The sequence below is a fragment of the Schistocerca serialis genome, chromosome 4 (assembly GCF_023864345.2).
Source record: "Schistocerca serialis cubense isolate TAMUIC-IGC-003099 chromosome 4, iqSchSeri2.2, whole genome shotgun sequence".
Lineage (NCBI taxonomy): Eukaryota > Metazoa > Arthropoda > Insecta > Orthoptera > Acrididae > Schistocerca > Schistocerca serialis.
Window position 1 is genome coordinate 375,306,484 of NC_064641.1, and position 23,778 is coordinate 375,330,261.

Below are 23,778 nucleotides of genomic sequence, written 5' to 3' on the forward strand. Positions count from 1 at the left end.
AATTATAATTACATAGTTAACTACTGATGATTATCGTATTTTTCTTGGCAAGTGCCCGGAGGTAAGGTTAGCAGGTCGCTTTTCTTGTCGTTATATATCAGAGTGTGCACATTTTTTTCCAGAGACACTTAGGTATTTTATGACTAATTATGCAATGTTATCTAATGACATGTTAATTTCATTACATTTTTTTCTCCATTAAAGGCTTTAATTATCGCCTCTATTAACTACACTACATACAAGCTGAACACAACGAACATCACATTTTTTTCTTTCTTATATATATACGATTATTTCATGTTTTGTTCGTATGCATTATGAAATGGTGAAGACATAGCAAACACCAGTCGACTTTGACATTTTTTGCCTTATGACATCTCAAGATCGTGACTGTTTTACATTTTTTGCTGCTGCATTGTGATATTCTGTGTACATTTTTGCATTTGAACACTGTCAATGTCTTTGACATACTACATTTTCTGTCATGTTATGCTGTATGCTTAATTATGTTACCTTAAACCAGTCATTATTTAGTGCGTATATGATGTAAATGCACGATATTAATCTCTGTTCATCATTTTCAGAAAGAAATAACGTATAAAGGAAATAAATTACACAGAAATGGGAACTTCACCTACGGAATGATCGAAAGAAGATGCAATAACTTTATGAGGAAGAGTAAATGGATCAGGATTAACAAGCATTAACAAGAATATACTATACACATCGTAGAATAGCAGTCTTAACTAATTTTTTCTTTCAGAATACAAGGTGATTGATGCAAGCTGTCAGACAGAACTACACATCTTAGTTTTAAGTGATGAAATATGCTAGAGATAAGGAATAGTTGTGTAATGAATAATGAAGTGATTTTTGCAGATGATAATGAATGCTGATGAAGAGTAATGATGAAGGATATGCTACTATGAATAATGAAGTTTTTCTTTACAGGTGGTGATGATAATGGAGCTATGATGATATGGATAATCAAGTTTTCTTTGCAGATGAGGATAATGTTGAAGTTATATTTATGCTATGTAATTATTTAAGTATTTGTTGCAGTTCGTTTTGACAGCAGGTGTTATAGTGCATAGTATAATGACTGAAGGTTTTGGAAAGGACAGCTATGGAACACATTTTTTATACACATTTCACTACCTGTTAATTCGAAGTTCACTACTTTTCAGCATAGTATGCGTTTCTTCTTTCAGCTCAATAATCCATTTTGTATTTTTTCCAGGAGAAGCCTTTCATGATAGTTACTAAACTTGTTACTTATTAAGCCTATACTAGTACTTGCTTTTTTTTTTTACCCACTTGTGTCACAACCTTGCTACAGCTGACTCATGACGAATGACGTTACACATTTTTCATTTACAGGAACAACCTAGAAGCGATTTTTTTTCTTTTTTTCTTCTTGCTTTCCCTTATAATTACCCAAGGCAATGCATTGCTAACTATCTAGCACAGAAACAAAAAAAATGTATTACCAGTCCCAAATAATGTTACTAGTTTAAGAGAATTCTGAATAATACTGATCAGCTCTGAATAGTATGTCACTTCAGTAATGACTTCTTAATGATAAAAAAATATATATATATAAAACAATGCTTTGTACCTGGCTAATAACTGCCACTGTTTATTGTAATGAGACTACTTATAATGCCCATGATTATTAATGCTATGACTGTAATTAACTGTATTTTAATAATGACTTCTTAATGATCTGAATAATACTGAATGATGAACAATGTTTTATACTATTCAATACTTGCTGGCCACTGAGTGCCAATAATTAATGTCACTAAATGAATTATGTTATTAATTATGCCATTAATTAGTTCCTGTTTTCAATGATGATTTTTCATGTTCTATAACTGGCCACTGAGTGCCAATAATTAATGTCACTAAATGAATTATGTTATTAATTATGCCATTAATTAGCTCCTGTTTGCAATGATGATTTTTCATGTTCTATAACTGGCCACTGAGTGCCAATAATTAATGTCACTAAATGAATTATGTTATTAATTATGCCATTAATTAGCTCCTGTTTTCAATGATGATTTTTCATGTTCTATAACTGGCCACTGAGTGCCAATAATTAATGTCACTAAATGAATTATGTTATTAATTATGCCGTTAATTAGCTCCTGTTTTCAATGATGATTTTTCATGTTCTATAACTGGCCACTGAGTGCCAATAATTAATGTCACTAGATGAATTATGTTATTAATTATGCCATTAATTAGCTCCTGTTTTCAATGATGATTTTTCATGTTCTATAACTGGCCACTGAGTGCCAATAATTAATGTCACTAAATGAATTATGTTATTAATTATGCCGTTAATTGGCTCCTGTTTTCAATGATGATTTTTCATGTTCTATAACTGGCCACTGAGTGCCAATAATTAATGTCACTAAATGAATTATGTTATTAATTATGCCATTAATTAGCTCCTGTTTTCAATGATGATTTTTCATGTTCTATAACTGGCCACTGAGTGCCAATAATTAATGTCACTAAATGAATTATGTTATTAATTATGCCATTAATTAGCTCCTGTTTTCAATGATGACTTTTCATGTTTTGGTACCTGGCCAATGAGTGCCAATAATTTGTATAACTCAATGTATTATGTTAATGCTAGGCCAATAATTGACTCTTTTTTTTTTCAATGAAGACTTCTGATGAACATTATTCTGTCATACTAAATATGCTTTGTAACTGGCCAAAGACTGCCGCTGTTTATTGTAATACGATTACCCATGATGCCAATAATTTAATTTTATGAACATTATTCTGTAATACTAAATACATGGTACAGAAATGTTCAATAACTAGGCTATGAATGCCGCAAACTACTAATGTAATTCCTAATGAAGACTAGTATGTGACGTAATGTTCTCCACCTTCTGACCTCACTACCCTGAATTACTGCAATATCCATTTGTCCTGTATATCCTCCTGATCATGGAGCACTATATTTGGTTTTTGCACTAATTCTACGTTGGTGGGCCTTGTAAAAGCGTGGTGTTGACACGATATGCTGTCCACCACCGTGAGCGATGAAGACGTTATTATGGTCCCACTGTTTGGTGTACCTGATGTACTGCCAAAATGATAACATGGAAGATTACTACGACATTTCAGTGTCTTGGTTACGCTGATAAATACTAATGGAAAAAGAACTTCAAATTGTGCCACTTGGTGTTGTACTTCTGTGGAAAGATATGGACTTTCAGAGCAGCTATGTGCAATCTAAAGTGCTACAACCATGATGCAATCCTTCCCTTTCCTATCCTAATTCTTGTAACATAGTAAAAAAACATTTTTTTTGCTAACATGATTTGTATTCATGACCTATACATTTTTTTGATTTGATGATATGTTCTAAACTACAGTACATGTGCACATGTCATGTGTTAATATGCTTTCTATTGAACTTCAGTGCCTGTGCACTTTTCTCATTTTTCAATATGATTTGTACTCATTCTGTATACATTTTGTGATTTCCTGATATGTTCAATACTTCCGTGCGCATTCACTTATGTCATTTGTTACTTATTGTATATACATTTCCTCATTTGCTGATATGTTCTGAACTGCAGTGCATGTGCACTCAGGTCACTTGTCAACATGATTTTTTGCCATTCTGTTTATTTGTTCTGAAAATGCTAAAGAGTTATTCAGTGTGTGTGCACTTTTGTTATCTATCAAATAATTTGTATATACATTTTTCTGATTTGCTAATATGTTTTGGACTCACATTTTGTCATTGTCTAATGTTTTGTACTCGGTGCATGTGCACCACATTCAATTCATGTACTATATCTGTATATATGCTGTAACTGTAAAGTTAATTAGTTAAAAAAAAAAATTTCTTGCGATGGCAAGTCCAAATGACTCACCATCGCTGCCAAATTTTTGCCCCCCCAGTGGAGGGTTATGAAACACGTATGTTGTGTGGTGGCGATGGCGAGGTATTGCAGAGTCTCTGACCAGAGAGCTATTTGTCGTTCCTAGTCTGCGCTTGACCGCGCGAGAGTGGCGAGCAGTAGTCTGTCGGTAGTAGCAGCCCAATGCAGTTGTCTGTTGCACTCTGTCGGTAGCAGTAGTCGAGTTCAGTTGCGAATGGCAGTCTGTTAGCACTAGTAGTCGAGTACGGTCGCGAGCGGGACGCAGTCGCAGGCGTCGACATGGGTCTCTGGTCAAGATGCTGAATGAGGTATATTGTTAATTACGGTAACCAAGCTGCATTGTGCACATCAGATAATGTAAAGTTTATTTATTGTAATTAATTTTCAACAAGTGCCCCAATAATAATTTTGATTTCAAAGCAAATTTTAATAAAAGAACCATTTAATTGAACGAACGATCTCGTTCCACTTCATTTAAAGAAAAGTTTCAGTTGAATTTCAAAAAACAAAAAAAAATTAATACTTGCAATGCATTTCCTCCAAGCCGCGGCCAACAATAAGAGCAGAACTTTGACATGCAGTTATACTGAGGTAAGAAATTAATTCTGATTTTTGCACAGGGCCAAAGACTGATATTTCGGTCTAATTGAGTTTACATTGTGACTGAAGTTTCATTAGCATTAAATTGTCTCTCATTATTTTTGTGGGAGCTTGCACGTTGAGTCAGATTGCGAGTCAAACATTTAATTGTCATAAGCAGTACATTTCATGCAGGGAGGTTACGCTAGGCTCCCACCCATTTATTATTTCTGTCTTTCGAAATTTCGGTGGGGAGGTTACAAGCTTTGGGCCTTCTGCCTTTTGAAAATTTATTGTAGTTTTGTTTTTCAATCATGGGCCTTCAGTCGTCATAAAATTTAAATTCCTTCCTTGTCAAACCTTACATTGTTTGGGGCTTTCAGCCTCATTTAAAAAATAAAAAATATTTAAGTATAAAGCCTTGGGCTTTCTGTCTTGTAAAAATTTATTGTTGTGTTTTGAACCATGGGCCTTCAGCCGTTTTAAAAGTAAGAGTCCTTATTGTTAAGTCTGAGATTATTTCGGGTTTCAGCCTCCTTTTCTAAAATTGTATAAGGATGAAGCTTAGGGCCATCTGCATTTGAAATTTTATTGTAGTTGGGTTTTTAAATCACGGGCCTTCAGCCGTTTTAAAATTAAAATTCCTTACTTATCAAGTCTTACATTGTTTGGGCCTTCAGCCTCATCTGAAATATTATTTAAGGATAACACCTTAAGCTTTCTGCCCTTTGAAAATTTATTGTAGTTTTGTTTTAAATCATGTGAGTTCAACCGTTTTAAAAATTAAAGACGTTGTGCCCTTTAGCCATAAGATTGCGTGACATATTCAGTCGATAGTTGAGCTCGGAAATTTGTGCTGTAATGTTTGGGCAATTAAATAAAGTTATATGTGTTCGAGTGTAAATCAGAGATGCTCATTTTTGGCCTCTTTCCGCAATTCCAAATATTTGTTCTGTACTGCGGATTTAACCAGGCGTTTCAGCAGTTTTCGTACAATTACTTCTAAGGTCTAAATCTACATTTACATCCATACTCCGCAAGCCACCTGATGGTGCGTGGCGGAGGGTACCTTGAGTACCTCGATCTATTTTCCCTTCTATTCCAGTCTCGTATTGTTCGTGGAAAGATAGATTGTCTGTATGCCTCTGTGTGGGCTCTAATCTCTCTGATTTTATCCTCATGGTCTCTTCGCGAGATACACGTAGGAGGGAGTAATATACTGCTTGATTCCTCGGTGAAGGTATGTTCTCGAAACTTCAACAAAAGCCCATACCGAGCTACTGAGAGTCTCTCATGCAGAGTCTTCCACTGGAGTATATCTATCATCTCCGTAACGCTTTCGCGATTACTAAATGATCCTGTAACGAAGCGCGCTGCTCTCCGTTAGATCTTCTCTCTCCCTTCTATCAACCCTAACTGGTACGGATCCCAGACCGGTGAGCAGTATTCAAGCAGTGGGTGAACAAGTGCACTGTAACCTACTTCCTTTGTTTTCGGACTGCATTTCCATAGGGTTCTTCCAATGAATCTCAGTCTGGCATCTGCTTTACCGACGATTAATTTTATGTGGTCATTCCATTTTAAATCACTCCTAATGCCTACGACGATTAATGTTATATGGTCATTCCATTTTAAATCACTCCTAATGCCTACTCTCAGGTAATTTAAGGAATTAACTGCTTCCAGTTGCTGACCTGCTATATTGTAGCTAAATGATAAAGGCTCTTTCTTTCTATGTATTAGCAGCACATACACTTGTCTACATTGAGATTCAATTGCCATTCCTTGCGCCATGCGTCAATTCGTTGCGGATCCTCCTGCATTTCAGTACAAATTTCCATTGTTACAACTTCTCGATATATTGCAGCACCACCCGCAAAAACCCTTAGTGAACTTCCGATGTTATCCACAAGGTCATCTATATATATTGTGAATAGCAACGGTCCTACGACACTCCCCTGTGGCACACCTGAAATCACTTTTGCTTGGGAAGACTCTCCATTGAGAATGACATGCTGTGTTCTGTTATATAGGAACTCTTCAATCCAATCACACAATTGGTCTGATAGTCCATATGCTCTTACTTTCTTCATCAAACGTCTGTAGGGAACTGTATCAAACGCCTTGCGGAAGTCAAGAAACACGACATCTACCTGGGAACCCATGTCTATGGCCCTCTGAGTCTCGTGGACGAATAGCGCGAGCTGGGTTTCACACGATCGTCTTTTACGAAACCCATGCTGATTTCTACAGAGTAGGTTTCTAGTCTCCAGAAAAGTCATTATACTCGAACGTAATACGTATTCCAAATTTCTACAACCGATCGACGTTAGAAATATAGATCCATAGTTCTGCACATCTGTTCGACGTCCCTTCTTGAAGACGGGGATGACCTGTGCCCTTTTCCAATCTTTTGGAACGCTACGCTCTTCTAGAGAGCTACGGAACACCGCTGCAAGAAGGGGGTCAAGTCCCTTCGCTTACTCTGTGTAAGATCGAACTGTTATCCCATCAGGTCCATGCGGTATTTCCTGTTTTGAGCGATTTTAATTGTTTTTCTGTCCCTCTGTCATCTGTTTCGATATCTACCACTTTGTCATCTGTGCGACAATCTACACAAGGAACTACAGTGCAGTCTTCCTCTGTGAAACAGCTTTTGAAAAAGACATTTAGTATTTCGGACTTTAGTCTGTCATCCTCCATTTCATTACAATTTTGGTCAAAGAGTGTCTGTACATTTTGTTTTGATCCACCTATCGCTTTTACATAAGACCAAAATTTCTTAGAATTTTCTGCCAAGTCAGTACATAGAACTTTACTTTCGAATTCGTTGAACGCCACTCGCATAGCTCTCCTCACACTACATTTCGCTTCTTGTAATTTTTTTTTATCTGCAAGGCTTTGGCTATGTTTATGTTTGCTGTGAAATTCCCTTTGCTTCCGTAGCAATTTTCTAACTCAGTTGTTGTACCACGGTGCCTCTTTTCCATCTCTTACGATCTTGCTTGGCACATACTCATCTAATGCGTACTGTACGATGGTTTTGAACTTTGTCCACTGATCCTCAACAATAACTGTACTTCAGGTAAAACTTTTGTGCTGAGCCGTCAAGTACTCTGAAATCTGCTTTTTGCCACTTTTGCTAAACAGAAAAATCTTCCAACATTTTTTAATATTTCTATTTACGGCTGAAATCATCGATGCAGTAACCGCTTTATGATGGCTGATTCCCTGTCCTGCGTTAACTGTTTCAAATAGTTCGGGTCTGATAGTCACCTGAAAACCTAATATGTTATCGCTACGAGTCGGTTTTATGTTTAAGTGCTCAAGGTAGTTTTCAGTTAATGCACTTAAAAAAAAATTCACTGGATTCTTTGTCCCTCACACCCGTTATAAACGCTTGAGTCTCCCAGTCTATATCTGGTAAATTAAAATCTCCACCCAGAACTATAACATGGTCGGGAAATCTACTCGAAATATTTTCCAAATTTCCCTTCAGGTTCTCTGCCACAACAGCTGACAGACACCCCTTTAGAGACATCCAATTACCATGTTTGAGCCAGTTTTAACCGTGACCTTCACCCAAATTATTTCACATTTTTTTGTCTCCGTCAATTTCCTTCGATACTATTGCACTTTTTATCGCTATAAACACGCACCAGCCGGCCGGGGTGGCCGAGCGGTTCTAGGCGCTTCAGTTTGGAACCGCGCTACCGCTACGGTCGCAGGTATGCCTCGGGCATGGATATGTGTGATGTCCTTAGGTTAGTTAGGTTTAAGTAATTCTAAGTTCAAGGGGACTGATGACCTCCGATGTTAAGTCCCATAGTGCTCAGAGCCGTTTTAAAACATGCCCCCGCCCCCCCCCCCCCCCCCCTCCCTTTTCACGGTCCAACCTGTCTCTGCGGTATACATTCCAATCTGAGTTTAGAATTTCATTACTGTTACATCTGGTTTCAGCCAACTTTCTGTCCCTAGTACTAGGTGGGCATTGTGACCGCTTATTAATGAGAGTAGTTCTGGGACCTTTCTATAGACGGTCCTGCAGTTTACTATTACCACATTAATATTTTTATTCTCTGTTGCGTTTTGCCTACTGCTAACTTGCCGCGTCTCAGGAGGCGTCTTGTCGGGCCTAGGGAGGGATTTCTCTAACCTAAAAACTCACATGTGCGCTCCACACGTACTCCGCTACCCTTGTAGCCATTCCTGTGTGTAGTGCACGCCTGACCTATTCAGGGGGACCCAACATTTCTCCACCCGATAGTGGAGGTCGAAAAATTTGCACCCCAGATCACCGCAGAATCGTCTGAGCCTCTGGTTTAAGCCTTCCAATCGGCACCAAACCAGAGGACCGCGGTCGGTTCTGGGAACGACACTACAAATAGTTAGCTCAGATTCCATCCCGAGAGCGAGGCTTCCCGCCTTCATCAACTCCGCCAACCGCCTGTATGAACTGAGGACGACCTCTGAACCCAGACGGCAGGAGTCATTGGTGCCGACATGAGCAACAATTTGCAGTCGGGTGCACCCAGTGCTCTCTGTCGCCGTTGGCAGGGCCTCCTCCACATCTCGGATGAGACCCCCCTGACAAGCAGACAGAGTGAACACTGGCCTTCTTCCCCGACCTTTCAGTTATTTCCCTAAGGGGCTCCATCACCCGCCTAACATTGGAGCTCCCAATCACTAATAAACCCCTCCCCCCGTGTGCCTACTCGGCCTTACTAAAGGACCGGCCACATGTCCACTCACAGACAGAGCGGGCGATGCCACACGGCCAGCCTCCACATTGGCACTCCGCCTCGTGCGCGAACTCCGCTGAACCCGCCACTCCCCTTGGGGAGAGAGTGGTCCAGCGAAGATGTTTCGACAGCAGGGACCATGGATGACGCACGTAACACCTGGAGTGTACCAAGCGACGCACCAGACTCCCCTCTGCCGCTACACTCCGAGGCAGCAGCCTGAAGACGGCTGACCGTGGCCATCAGGACTTTCAGCAGTTCGCGTACAGTGGCCAGCTCCTTCTGCGTCCGTACACAGCAGTCACACATCCTATCCATCCTAAGAAATCAACAATTTACTGTAGAGAGTTAATCAACTTTTAACTAGACTGCTAGTTCACTAAAGGCGGCTGATAGCTGACTAAAGTATGGTTTCTAGACACTTCTTGTTGGAAACAATGAAAAGAAGCACTACCTGTCTCTGGTCTGTATTCAAAACGAACACGAAATCTATGGAACACTATTACTAGTACTCGAAGATTAAAGCTTCCTAAAAGCAAAAACACACGGAAAAAGAAGTGACAAGTAAGAAAAACGCAGTTAATATTTAAATGTATGTAGCTTGATGCACAGCAGATGTGAAGCAGTTGGCAGTTACGACGACGCTGACACTACTGGCACTACGGCGAAGGTCAAATTGAAAAGCATTGTGGAAAGAGCATTGCGTCTTCTGACTTCTTTATCGATATCGAAACAGTCGGTTAATTTTCCGTGCACTCTCACCTTTGACTTGGAATCTGTCAAGTTTGCCCTAATGACCGAAATATATTTTGATGGTATGCTGAAGAAGTTTTATATCTTCTAACATATCTAACCTGTTTAGACTATGGAAGGCCCGCTTGACGTCCACACTGATATTGTTCAGTTCTATATTATGTTCATAAACTTTCTTCTGTATTTGTCTCAGTACAAATATTTGGTCCACAGTTGATGTATCAGACCTTAGGCCACGCTGATAATCACCCAACATATTTTCCACGAATGCGACTACTCTGTTGCATAGTGTAAATGCTCTTTCATTGGTGATGGCATAAATTCGTGAAAGGGCCAAGCCCCGGGTTCAGCACCACTTGTGGTTCACAACATTTAGACTTATTTCGTGGAAACATATAAAATTTTCCATTACAATTGAATGAAGTGAAAAGCCAGTTAACAACCAATAATCACAGTGTCAGAAGGGCCTAAAAATTTGCTTTGAAATTTATGCCTTTTGCTTTTTTTCTTAATAGAACAAGATCAACATCAATAGTTACAGAAAGCTAGAAGCCTTTGAATTTACCTTGAATTTCTCTCTTAAAAAATTCACAACTAGGGCAAAATCAATAATCACCAAGCGCCATAAGGCTTAGAAATAGTCTTGGAATTTTTAAGTATTACAACAAGGTCAAGATCAATACAGAGCCCCAGAAGCCTTAGAAAAGTTCTCTTCAAAAAGAAATTAAAAAAGATCTGTGGTGAACGAAACTTGAAATAGTGTTAAATTTGATGAAACTTAGTAACTGTCTGAAGGCTCGTAACTTCCTGTTTGCACGATTTTGTTGCTTGATTCCAGGTGAAGAAGGCAGGCAAGGGAAAATTTAACGGGCAACGGAAAATTAAGATCCCCAGGACAGAGAGACGCAGCAAGCATAAGAACGTAAGTGACCGACGACCCCCAACCGCAATTCGGCACGGGACAGCTGCCTCAGTGAGGTCCTAGTACCGGCCTGCGCTCAGAACCGCGCCCGCTTCCTCTCCCGTCACGTCGGCCGGCTGCTCAGGCACACCGGAGTAATTTTTTGGTCGGTCGAATAACCAGGAGCTGGGTCAGCATACAACATGGCCAACTAGTCCAGATTGCAAAACTGACAACCTGATACTAATGTTATATCAGCTTAGACAGTAACCACGTAAAGAACTAGAATAACTCACCACTTAAACCTTCTACAAGTCTGTTTCCTTTACAAAAATGGAAAACAATTAAGATTATAACACTTAAGCCCAAGAAATAATCAAAGATAACTACAATAAAACGTATTTGTCCTCAGGATTCTGAAATTACACACACACACACACACACACACACATATATATATATATATATATATATATATATATATATATATATATATATATATATACAGGGTGAGTCACCTAACATTACCGCTGGATATAGTTCGTAAACCACTTAAAATACTGACGAATCGATTCCATAGACCGAACGTGAGGAGAGGGGCTAGCGTAATTGGTTAATACAAACCATAAAAAAATGCACGGAAATATGTTTTTAAACACAAACCTACGTTTTTTTAAATGGAACCCCCCGTTAGTTTTGTTAGCACATCTGAACTCATAAACAAATACGTAATCAGTGCCGTTTGTTGCATTGTGAAATGTTTATTACATCCGGAGATATTGTAACCTAAAGTTGACGCTTGAGTACCACTCCTCCGCTGTTCGATCGTGTGTAACGGAGAGCACCGAATTACGTAGGGATCCAAACGGAACGGTGATGGACCTAAGGTACAGAAGAGACTGGAACAGCACATTACGTCCACATGCTAACACCTTTCTATTGGCCTTTTTCACTGACGCACATGTACATTACCATGAGGGGTGAGGTACACGTACACACGTGGTTTCCGTTTTCAATTTCGGAGTGGAATAGAGTGTGTCCCGACATGTCAGGCCAATAGATGTTCAATGTGGTGGCCATCATTTGCTGCACACAATTGCAATCTCTGGCGTAATGAATGTCGTACACGCCGCAGTACATCTGGTGTAATGTCGCCGCAGGCTGCCACAATACGTTGTTCCATATCCTCTAGGGTTGTAGGCACATCACGGTACACATTCTCCTTTAACGCACCCCACAGAAGGAAGTCCAGAGGTGTAAGATCAGGAGAACGGGCTGGCCAATTTATGCGTCCTCCACGTCCTATGAAACGCCCGTCGAACATCCTGTCAAGGGTCAGCCTAGTGCTAATTGCGGAATGTGCAGGTGCACCATCATGCTGATGCCACATACAGGATGTCGACGCGTTTCCAGTGGGACATTTTCGAGCAACGTTGGCAGATCATTCTGTAGAAACGCGATGTATGTTGCAGCTGTTTGGGCCCCTGCAATGATGTGAGGACCAATGAGGGGGTCGCCAATGATTCCGCACCATACATTTACAGTCCACAGTCGCTGTCGCTCTACCTGTCTGAGCCAGCGAGGATTGTCCACGGACCAGTAATGCATGTTCCGTAGATTCACTGCCCCGTGGTTTGTGAAACCCGCTTCATCGGTAAACAGGTAGAAATGCAACGCATTCTCTGTTAATGCCCATTGACATAATTGCACTCGATGATTAAAGTCATCACCATGTAATTGCTGATGTAGGGACACATGAAACGAGTGAAAGCGGTGACGATGCAGTATGCGCATGACACTACTTTGACTCAGTCCACCGGCTCTCGCAATGTCCCGTGTACTCATGTGTGGGTTCATGCCAACAGCAGCTAACACACCAACTGCACCCGCTTCTTCTGTGACGGGCCTGTTACGGACCCGCTTGCGTGCTACGACCATACCTGGTGCATACAGTTGGCGGTAGATGTTTTGCAATGTGCGGCACATTGGATGCTCTCTGTCGGGGTACCGTTCTGCATGCACCCTGCAGGCTTCAGCTGCATTTCGTCGACAATATCAGCAAGCGCTACATGCGGACACTGCGACAGCTAGACCAAACCACAACAGTGCACTACAGCCACACTCGTAAACACGGTTGTCATCGTAAACATGTCCCTGCAGATGCTGCTCGCCGACCGTGGCCCGTGTTTGTTACAACACGCAACTGAACGTCGGAGGTTTCAAGCGTCAACTTTAGGTTACAATATCTGCGGATGTAATTAACATTTTACAATGCAACAAACGGCACTGATTACGTATTTGTTTATATGTCCAGCTGTGCTAACAAAGCTAACGTGGTTCCTTTTAAAAAACGTAGGTTTGTGCTAAAAAACATACTTCCGTGCTTTTTTGTATGGTTTGTATTAAACAATTACAATAGCCCCTCTCCTCACGTTAGGTCTGTGGAATCGGTTCGTCAGTATTTGATGTGGTTTACGAAATACATCCAGCGGTAACGTTAGGTGACTCACCCTATATATATATATATATATATATATATATATATATATATATATATATATATATATATATATATATATACTTCCTGTTTAAGAAGGGTCGCTTGTAAATTCCTACTGCAGGACACTTGATGTTTTACACAGGGTGGTCCATTGATCGTGACCGGGCCAAATATCTCACGAAATAAGAGTCAAACGAAAAAACTACAAAGAACGAAACTTGTCTAGCTTGAAGGAGGAAACCAGATGGCGCTATGGTTGGCGCACTAGATGGCGCTGCCATAGGTCGAACGGATATCAACTGCGTTTTTTTAAAAATAGGAACCCCCATTTTTATTACATATTCGTGTAGTACCTAAAGAAATATGAATGTTTTAGTTGGACCAATTTTTCGCTTTGTGATAGATGCCGCTGTAATAGTCACAAACATATGACTCACAATTTTAGACGAATACTTGGTAAGAGGTAGGATTTTTAAATTAAAATACAGAACGTAGCTATGTTTGAACATTTTATTTCGGTTATACCATCTACATCTACATCTACATTTATACTCCGCAAGCCACCCAACGGTGTGTGGCGGAGGGCACTTTACGTGCCACTGTCATTACCTCCCTTTCCTGTTCCAGTCGCGTATGGTTCGCGGGAAGAACGACTGTCTGAAAGCCTCCGTGCGCGCTCTAATCTCTCTAATTTTACATTCGTGATCTCCTCGGGAGGTATCAGTAGGGGGAAGCAATATATTCGATACACCCAGAAAAGCACCCTCTCGAAACCTGGCGAGCAAGCTACACCGCGATGCAGAGCGCCTCTCTTGCAGAGTCTGCCACTTTGTTAAACATCTCCGTAACGTTATCACGGTTACCAAATAACCCTGTGACGAAATGCGCCACTCTTCTTTGCATCTTCTCTATCTCCTCCGTCAACCCGATCTGGTATGGATCCCACACTGATGAGCAATACTCAAGTATAGGTCGAACGAGTGTTTTGTAAGCCACCTCCTTTGTTGATGGACTACATTTTCTAAGGGCTCTCCCAATGAATCTCAACTTGGTACCCGCCATACCAACAATTAATTTTATATGATCATTCCACTTCAAATTGTTCCGCACGCATACTCCCAGATATTTTACAGAAGTAACTCCTACCAGTGTTTGTTCCGCTATCATACAATCATACAATAAAGGATCCTTCTTTCTATGTATTCGCAATACATTACGTTTGTCTATGTTAAGGGTCAGTTGCCACTCCCTGCACCAAGTGCCTATCCTCTGCAGATCTTCCTGCATTTCGCTACAATTTTCTAATGCTGCAACTTCTCTGTATACTACAGCATCATCCGCGAAAAGCCCGATGGAACTTCCGACACTATCTAATAGGTCATTTATATATATTGTGAAAAGCAATGGTCCCATAACACTCCCCAGTGGCCACTTTAGCGTCTGTAGACGTCTCTCCATTGATAACAACATGCTGTGTTCTGTTTGCTAAAAGCTCTTCAATCCAGCCACACAGCTGGTCTGATATTCCGTAGGCTCTTACTTTGTTTATCAGGCGACAGTGCGGAACTGTATCGAACGCCTTCCGGGAGTCAAGAAAAATAGCATCTACCTGGGAGCCTGTATCTAATATTTTCCGGGTCTCATGAACAAATAAAACGAGCTGGGTCTCACACGATCGCTGTTTCTGCAATCCATGTTGATTCCTACAGAGTTTATTCTGGGTTTCCAGAAATGACATGATACGCGAGCAAAAACATGTTCTAAAATTCTACAACAGATCGATGTCAAAGATATAGGTCTATAGTTTTGCGCGTCTGTTCGACGACCTTTCTTGAAGACTGGGACTATCTGTGCTCTTTTCTAATCATTTGGAACCTTCCGTTCCTCTAGAGACTTGCGGTACACGGGTGTTAGAGGGCGGGGGGGGGGGGCGTGTTCTATCGCGTACTCTGTGTAGAATCGAATTGGTATCCTGTCATGTCCAGTGGACTTTCCCCTGTTGAGTGATTTCATTTGCTTTTCTATTCCTTGGACACTTATTTCGATGTCAGCCATTTTTTTCGTTTGTGCGAGAATTTAGAGAAGGAACTGCAGTGCGGTCTTCCTCTGTGAAACAGCTTTGGAAAAATGTGTTTAGTATTTCAGCTTTACGCGTGTCATCCTCTGTTTCAATGCCATCATCATCCCGGAGTGTCTGGATATGCTGTTTCGAGCCACTTACTGATTTTACGTAAGACCAGAACTTCCTAGGATTTTCTGTCAAGTCGGTACATAGAAATTTGCTTTTGAATTCACTGAACGCTTCACGCATAGCCCTCCTTACGCTCACTTTGACATCGTTTAGCTTCTGTTTGTCTGAGAGGTTTTGGCTGTGTTTTAACTTGCAGTGTAGATCTCTTTGCTTTCGCAGTAGTTTCCTAACTTTGTTGTTGAACCACGGTGGGTTTTTCCCGTCCCTCACAGTTTTACTCGGCACGTACCTGTCTAAAACGCATTTTACGATTACCTTGAACTTTCTCGATAAACACTCAACATTGTCAGTGTCGGAACAGATATTTTCGTTTTGATCTGTTAGGTAGTCTGAAATCTGCCTTCTATTACTCTTGCTAAACAGATAAACCTTCCTCCCTTTTTTTATATTCATTTTAACTTCCATATTCAGGGATGCTGCAACGGCCTATTGATCACTGATTCCCTGTTCTGCACATACAGAGTCGAAAAGTTAGGGTCTGTTTGTTAGTAGTAGGTCCAAGATGTTATCTCCACGAGTCGGTTCTCTGTTTAATTGCTCGAGGTAATTTTCGGATAGTGCTCTCAGTATAATGTCACTCGATGCTCTGTCCCTACCACCCGCCCTAAAGATCTGAGTGTCCCAGTCTATATCTGGTAAATTGAAATCTCCACCTAAGACTATAACATGCTGAGAAAATTTATGTGAAATTTATTCCAAATTTTCTCTCAGTTGTTGTGCCACTAATGCTGCTGAGTCGGGAGGTCGGTAAAAGGAGCCAATTATTAACCTACCTCGGTTGTTGAGTGTAACCTCCACCCATAATAATTCACAGGAACTATCCACTTCTACTTCACTAGAGGATAAACTACTACTAACAGCGTCGAACACTCCACCACCGGTCGCATGCAATCTATCCTTTCTAAACATCGTCTGTACCTTTGTAAAAATTTCGGCAGAATTTATCCCTGGCTTCAGCCAGCTTTCTGTACCTATAACGATTTCAGCTTCGGTGCTTTCTATCAGCGCTTGAAGTTCTGGTACTTTACCAACGCAGCTTCGACAGTTTACAATTACAATACCGATTGCTGCTTGTACATGTGATACATGTACCTTTGTAAACTTATCATTTCTGAGAACGCATGCTGTTACAGCGTGATTACCTGCAAATACCACATTAATGCAATAAATGCTCAAAATGATGTCCGTCAACCTCAGTGCATTTGGCAATACGTGTAACGACATTCCTCTCAACAGCGAGTAGATCGCATTCCGTAATGTTCGCACACGCATTGACAATGCGCTGACGCATGTTGTCAGACGTTGTCGGTGGATCACGATAGCAAATATCCTTCAACTTCCCCAACAGAAATAAATCCGGGGATGTCAGATCCGGTGAACGTGCGGGCCATGGTATGTTGCTTCGACGACCTATACACCTGTCATGAAATATGCTACTCAATACCGCTTCAACCGCACGCGAGCTATGTGCCGGACATCCATCATGTTGGAAGTACACCGCCATTCTGTCATGCATCTAGGAGTCACATCGGTAGAACATTACGTAGGAAATAAGCATACATTGCACCATTTAGATTGCCATCGATAAAATGGGGGACAATTATCCTTCCTGAATGAGATTTTCACTCTGCATCGGAGTGTGCGCTGATATGAAACTTCCTGGCAGTTTAAAACTGTGTGCCCGACCGAGACTCGAACTCGGGACCTTTGCCTTCGCGGGCAAGTGCTCTACCATCTGAGCTACCGAAGCAAAGGTCCCGTGTTCGAGTCTCGGTCGGGCACACAGTTTTAATCTGCCAGGAAGTTTCATATCAGCGCACACTCCGGTGCAGAGTGAAAATCTCATTCTGGAAACATCCCCCAGGCTGTGGCTAAGCCATGTCTGCGCAATATCCTTTCTTTCAGGAGTGCTAGTTCTGCAAGGTTCGCAGGAGAGCTTCTGTAAAGTTTGGAAGGTAGGAGACGAGGTACTGGCAGAAGTAAAGCTGTGGGTACCGGGCGTGAGTCGTGCTTCGGTAGCTCAGATGGTAGGCACTTGCCCGCGAAAGGCAAAGGTCCCGAGTTCGAGTCTCGGTCGGGCACACAGTTTTAATCTGCCAGGATGTTTCAACTATCCTTCCTACTATAATGCCACAACATAAGTTAACTCGCGAAGTTCGCTGAAGTTCCGCTTGTCGCAGCCATCTTGGACTTTCCGTTGCCCAAGAGTGCATATTATGCCGGTTTACGTTACCGCTGTTGGTGAATGACGCTTCGTCGCTAAATAGAACGCCTGTAGAAAATCTGTCATCGTCCCGTAATTTCTCTTGATCCCAGTGGCAGACCTGTACACGACGTTCAAAGTCGTCCCCATGCAATTCCTGGTGCGTAGAAATATGGTACGGGTGCAATAGATGTTGATGTAGCATTCTGAACACCGACGGTTCTGAGATTCCGAATTCTCGCGCAATTTGTTTGTTAATGATGTGCGGATTAGCCGCGACAGCAGCTGAAACACCTACTTGGGCATCATCGTTTGTTGCAGGTCGTGGTTGACGTTTCACATGTCGCTGAACACTTCCTGGCCGGCCGCGGTGGTCTAGCGGTTCTGGCGCTGCAGTCCGGAACCGCGGGACTGCTACGGTCGCAGGTTCGAATCCTGCCTCGGGCATGGGTGTGTATGATGTCCTTAGGTTAGTTAGGTTTAAGTAGTTCTAAGTTCTAGGGGACTTATGACCTAAGATGTTGAGTCCCATAGTGCTCAGAGCCATTTGAACCATTTGAACACTTCCTGTTTCCTTAAATAACGTAACTATCCGGCGAACGGTCCGGACACTTCGATGATGTCCTGGATACCGAGCAACATACACAGCACACGCCCTTTGGGCATTTTGATCACAATAGCCTTACATCAACATGATATCGACGTTTTGCGCAATTGGTAAACGGTACATTTTAACACGGGTAATGTATCGCTAAGCAAATGCCGTCCGCACTGGCGGAATGTTACGTGATACCACATACTTACACACGAATATGTAATAAAAAATGAGGGGTTCCTATTTAAAAAAACGCAGTTGATATACGTTTGACCTATGGCGGCGCCATCTAGCGAGGCAACCATTGCGCCAACTGGTTTCCCCCTTCAAGCTAGACGATTTTCGTTCTTTGTAGTTATTTCGTTTGACTCTTATTTCGTGAGATATTTGGCCCGGTCACTATCAATGGACCACCCTGTACATATATATACATACTGACAAACATTTAAACAAGAGGATAATATTTAAGCACAAGATTGACCAAGAAAATTACAACACGTTTCCTCCACAAATCCACTACTCAGGCAGTGATAGGTCTGGTTGCTCAAATTTCACTATAAACAAATATGGCACCTTACGAATATAGGGCGTTAATCAATAGTCCACAGTGTCCGCTACATGATAGCCGCCTCCCTGTGCGGCTAGGGCAGACATCCCACTGGATGTCCAATGAAATTCTAAAACACAATTTTAAAAAAGGGTTTAACAAGTCGATGCAATAATTGTCATGTCAGTAGCACTCCTATTAGTTTTATTAGTTGGACCCATTCACAGATCCACCTAAAAACAATGCAACAAGCAACTCGAAGAATACTAAAACCAGCAACAGGGAGGAATTGCAAGTAATGAGGTCATATATCATCCAGAACCGCCAAAAGCCCAAGCACACGTTGTCCCCTAAGACGACGGACCGACCAACCAACGGTCGTTCCCACTGAAATCACAGGCAAGAGAAAAGGTTGCAAGTGAATCGCCAACTGACATCTTGTTATCAAGAAGTCACTTCGACCGGCGGTAACACAATGGGCGGCGACGGCAACACACTTTCGATGGAAAACCAACACCCATCAGCCTGTCGTGGAACGGAGCCTTTGATCACTTCCCACACAATCGACCAACCGTCGTCACGACGATTCCAGCTCGGAGCCCAAACTTCCTCCCAGTGCTGTCCAAACCAGACTCGCATGCCGCAAAAATACGGCTCACCGGCCGAGGCGCTGCGGCAGCGCCACCGGACCACCAGAGGAGATGCCAAGCAGAGAAAGTCGCCCGGAAGACAAATCGATACGAGCCGACACGGCACGTATAAGATTCCTTATAAAACCTTATGTGCCACATTCAACAGAGTGCAACAGTAGGCTCTTTTATTTTTGGTTCTACTGTAAGGTATATCCGTTGCTCCCCATCGATTCGATCATCCTCCAACATTTCTTTGAAATATTCTCTCCATCTTTTCATCACTTTTCCCTTTTCTGTCAGCAGGCGTCACTCTTCATCCTTTCAGCCAATTATTGTTGGTCGATACCCTTGTGTTTCTTCTTTTAACTTCTTGTCAAACTGTCTACTCTCATTTGTATTATAATGCTCGTTCTTGTCTTCTGTCTCTGTTTCTAAGGCTTCTCTTTTCCTTTTTTCTGCCAACCTGTGCCGCATCTATCTGTAATATTAGTATGTGTATCGACAGCTTAAAAAAAACTTACATTCGATAATCTAACCACGCAGGTTCAAAAAACCCATCTGCGTAAAAAGTTTCTTAGGTCGTCGCTGAGCAGCGACCACCTGATATTTCAAAGAATACCTTACGCGCCACGGCGCGGAATACGAATTGTTCATCATTTGTATCGATAGAGATATTTTGTGTTTCTTATTTTTTGACAGCTGAAGAATTGTAATCCTCTTCTGTTAACACAGTCGTGATATTTTTTAAAGACGGTGGAAGCGTATATGACGTGGTCCGCAATCACTAATTAGTTATTATAAAATATTACTATTGTGCAGTGCTATTTAAGAATTTATGTGTGCAGCTAAGATGGAATGTCGAATATCTTAAAGGACTTTATTTAAAGAAACAGCCAGCAAGGTATAAAATTGAAATGTACGGATCCTATCGTTAGAAATACTGACTAAGGTAATTAAATTGGTTATTGTGCTCTCAAATGCTGTAGTGCCTACGTATTACTTAAAGTATTTCTATACTATCCATCTCCTATTAATGGCAACAGAAATCACGTGTTTTTATACTTTTCATACAGCTACCAGGGACCGACTGCATGTCGGCAAACGTCATAGTTAAGGCAGAAGACGCATTGCTATTTACCTAGTTTGTGATTTAATTCCAACTTCTTTTAATGTGTGGTGTAGTATAGCAAAGAAAATTTCCAGCTCTGTCTGGTCCCTTAGGTTTCTCTGTTCGTAGTTGCTATGTCTCATATACGGTCGTGATCGAACATGATCACAACACAAATACATTAAGTGGCAATGTGAACTCTGTTCTTAATCTTGAGAACGCTACGCCTTCTACAAACGATTTCAGGGGTAATATAGATAAACTATAACTTACAGTACTTAAGTTTTTTGAAAAGTCCTTTCTCTTCCCGCCAAGAAGTGGTGCAAAACTCACAACAGATTTCTGAATCTCCGCAAGAGAATAATAATCTGATCAATATATTAAAAAAAACCACCACATATCCTCTTTCCATTACACAAGACATTTTAGTCTCACTTCTTTCTTCTGTTGCACCACCCATTTACATTCATCGTCACACGACTCCTCATTTCTAGGTCTTCTGGATTCTCGTATTACGTCATTTGCCACAGTTAAGATATTAATCTTAATACATTCCCATTCCCGATCTACATCATTACTGTGCTCCACAGGCTGTAGTTTCTCTTTCAACTTACTCTGATAGTCAACAGCTGTATCTCTGTCATCCAGTTTGTCTAGATTCCATTTCAAAATTCCCCTAGATTTCCCTTTATAGGCCATGGCGTCCATTGCCTCATTTTTGCAGCTACAAGGTAGTGGTCCAAGTCTGAGTTTGCTCTCCAAAAAGGGCGTACATTTTCAAGGTCGCTTGCCTATCTTTGGTTATCAACATATGGCCAGTTTGATTTGTATCACTCATTCCAGAAATTTTCCAGGACCATTCGTGAATATTTTTTCTTGGGAAGCATGGGCTTACTGCTTTATGGTCACTGGCAGCCTCAAACTGGGCAACTCTTAGCCCGTTAGTAGTTTTTTCCTCATGCAATGTTTCGTTACCAAACAGGGCGTGGAAAGAATGTTCTTTTCCAAGCTTTGCATTATAATCCCCCGGGACTATTCTTAAACCATGTGCAGGTATCCTTTCACGGACTTCATGCAACTGATCGTAGAAGCTATCCACCAGATCCTCATTTGATCCCTCTGTTGGAACGCATATGTTTACAAAAGTCGTACTGCGGAATCTCTCTTTTATTCTGAGGGTACATAATCTCTCATTATATGGCATAATATGTCATAAAAGCAAGGATAGATTTGCACATATATTTTTCTACAATGAACAAAACGACATAATCTCCTTGTCTTTAATCTCTCCACGAGTAATATAATATAAAACTTTGCTTCCGAAGCTCTCGTTTACTCTTCCATCTGACCTCTTGGAGGACAACCAGTTACAGTCTACAGTTCAACATTTCTTCGGCTACGCTTTTCATTGCCCCTAGTTGTAACAGCGTACGTATACTCTATGTTGCAAACATTCATATCCTCGTCCCTTAGCTTATTTCGTCTTCGGGACGGCAGTCCGGTTTTCTCTGTTAAGTTCTTTGCAACAATAATTTTTTTCCAACGCTGTGGTGTCGGTCCATCGTTCTAGCACCTATTCCTCGCATTACCATTTCTCCCCTAATCCTGTTTCCTCCTGAGTTAGGGTACCCAGTCTTCCACAACGTTGCTCAGATTCTCTGGGTTTGCCAACCTAGGGGTGAGAGATGGGATTGAGAAGGAGAGGCTATCTGACTTTATCCTGTCTGTAGTCATGTTCTATACATCACTACCCCATTTGAACCCCTTGTGTTCCTTTATGGGCACATGTAATAGATGAAATCAGGTGAAATGAAACCAAATATATTTGTTGATTTGTACCACAGGAATACTTTGTGGCCAACTGTGTTCATTATTTACTTCAACGTCTTACTAATTTCCAGTAATTCATAGGAGAATCTGACACAAAATTGTTTGGAACGATTACATTTCACTTTTATTGCCATGTGGAAATCAAAGCGAACTGCTAAAACTCTATGGTTTTATTTTATTAGCGATGGATCCCAAAAGTTTTATACTCTACAAAATGCAAGTAGCAATTTCAGACCTGGCGTACCATCTGCGAAGAGGGAATATGACAGTTTGAAAATACCTTATCATAAACGAAATGCCGGCCGCTGCGGCCGAGCGGTTCTAGGAGCTTCAGCTTCAGTCCGCAACCGCGCTGCTGCTACGGTCGCAGGTTCGAATCCTGCCTCGGGCATGGATGTGTGTGATGTCCTTAGGTTAGTTAGGTTTAAGCAGTTCTAAGTCTAGGGGACTGATGACCTCAGATGTTAAGTCCCATAGTGCTTAGAAACATTTGAATTTGAATAAACGAAATGATCTAATAATATTCAAATCTAGAATAGCAGAGGCACTTTGCTAGCAGGGAAAAGACATGACAATTAAAACGAGAGATCGGCCTTCCGCCAGTATAGAGGCAGAGGTACTATGCTAGAAGAGCCAGGGTCCAGCAAAATCGATTCCGATTAGTCTACCCAAATGATGCAGCAGGTCATTGGACTCAGGTTGCAGATGCAAGGGAAGGATGTAAAAGACCTAACTGAGGAGTATTCGCGTGTAGTAAGGGTAACGTTCATCTGTGTCTACACAACAGAATAAAATGCTTCCGGGAATTTCATGAATTATGTTGTAATGTAACGGATATAAGTGCAGATAATTCTATTGGTGACTGAGGACGGTTGACTGAACATCACCACATCACTATTTATGTCATTTGCAGACTAACAATTATAGCGATTACAAGTTCCACTTAGCGAGTTAGAGCAGTAGTTAGCACACTGAACTCACATTCGGGAGTCCGTCGGTTCAAACCTGCGTCCGGCCATCCTGTTTTCGGTTTTCCGCGGTTTTCCTAAATTGCTTCAGGCAAATGCCGGGATGGTTTCTTTGAAAGGACAGGGCCGATTTCCTTCTCTGGCATTCCCTAATCCGGGCGTCTGCACTGTCTCCATTGACCTAGTTGTTGACGGGCCGTTGAACACTAATCTCCTCCTTACAAGTTGCATGTTTTGGAGTCGGGA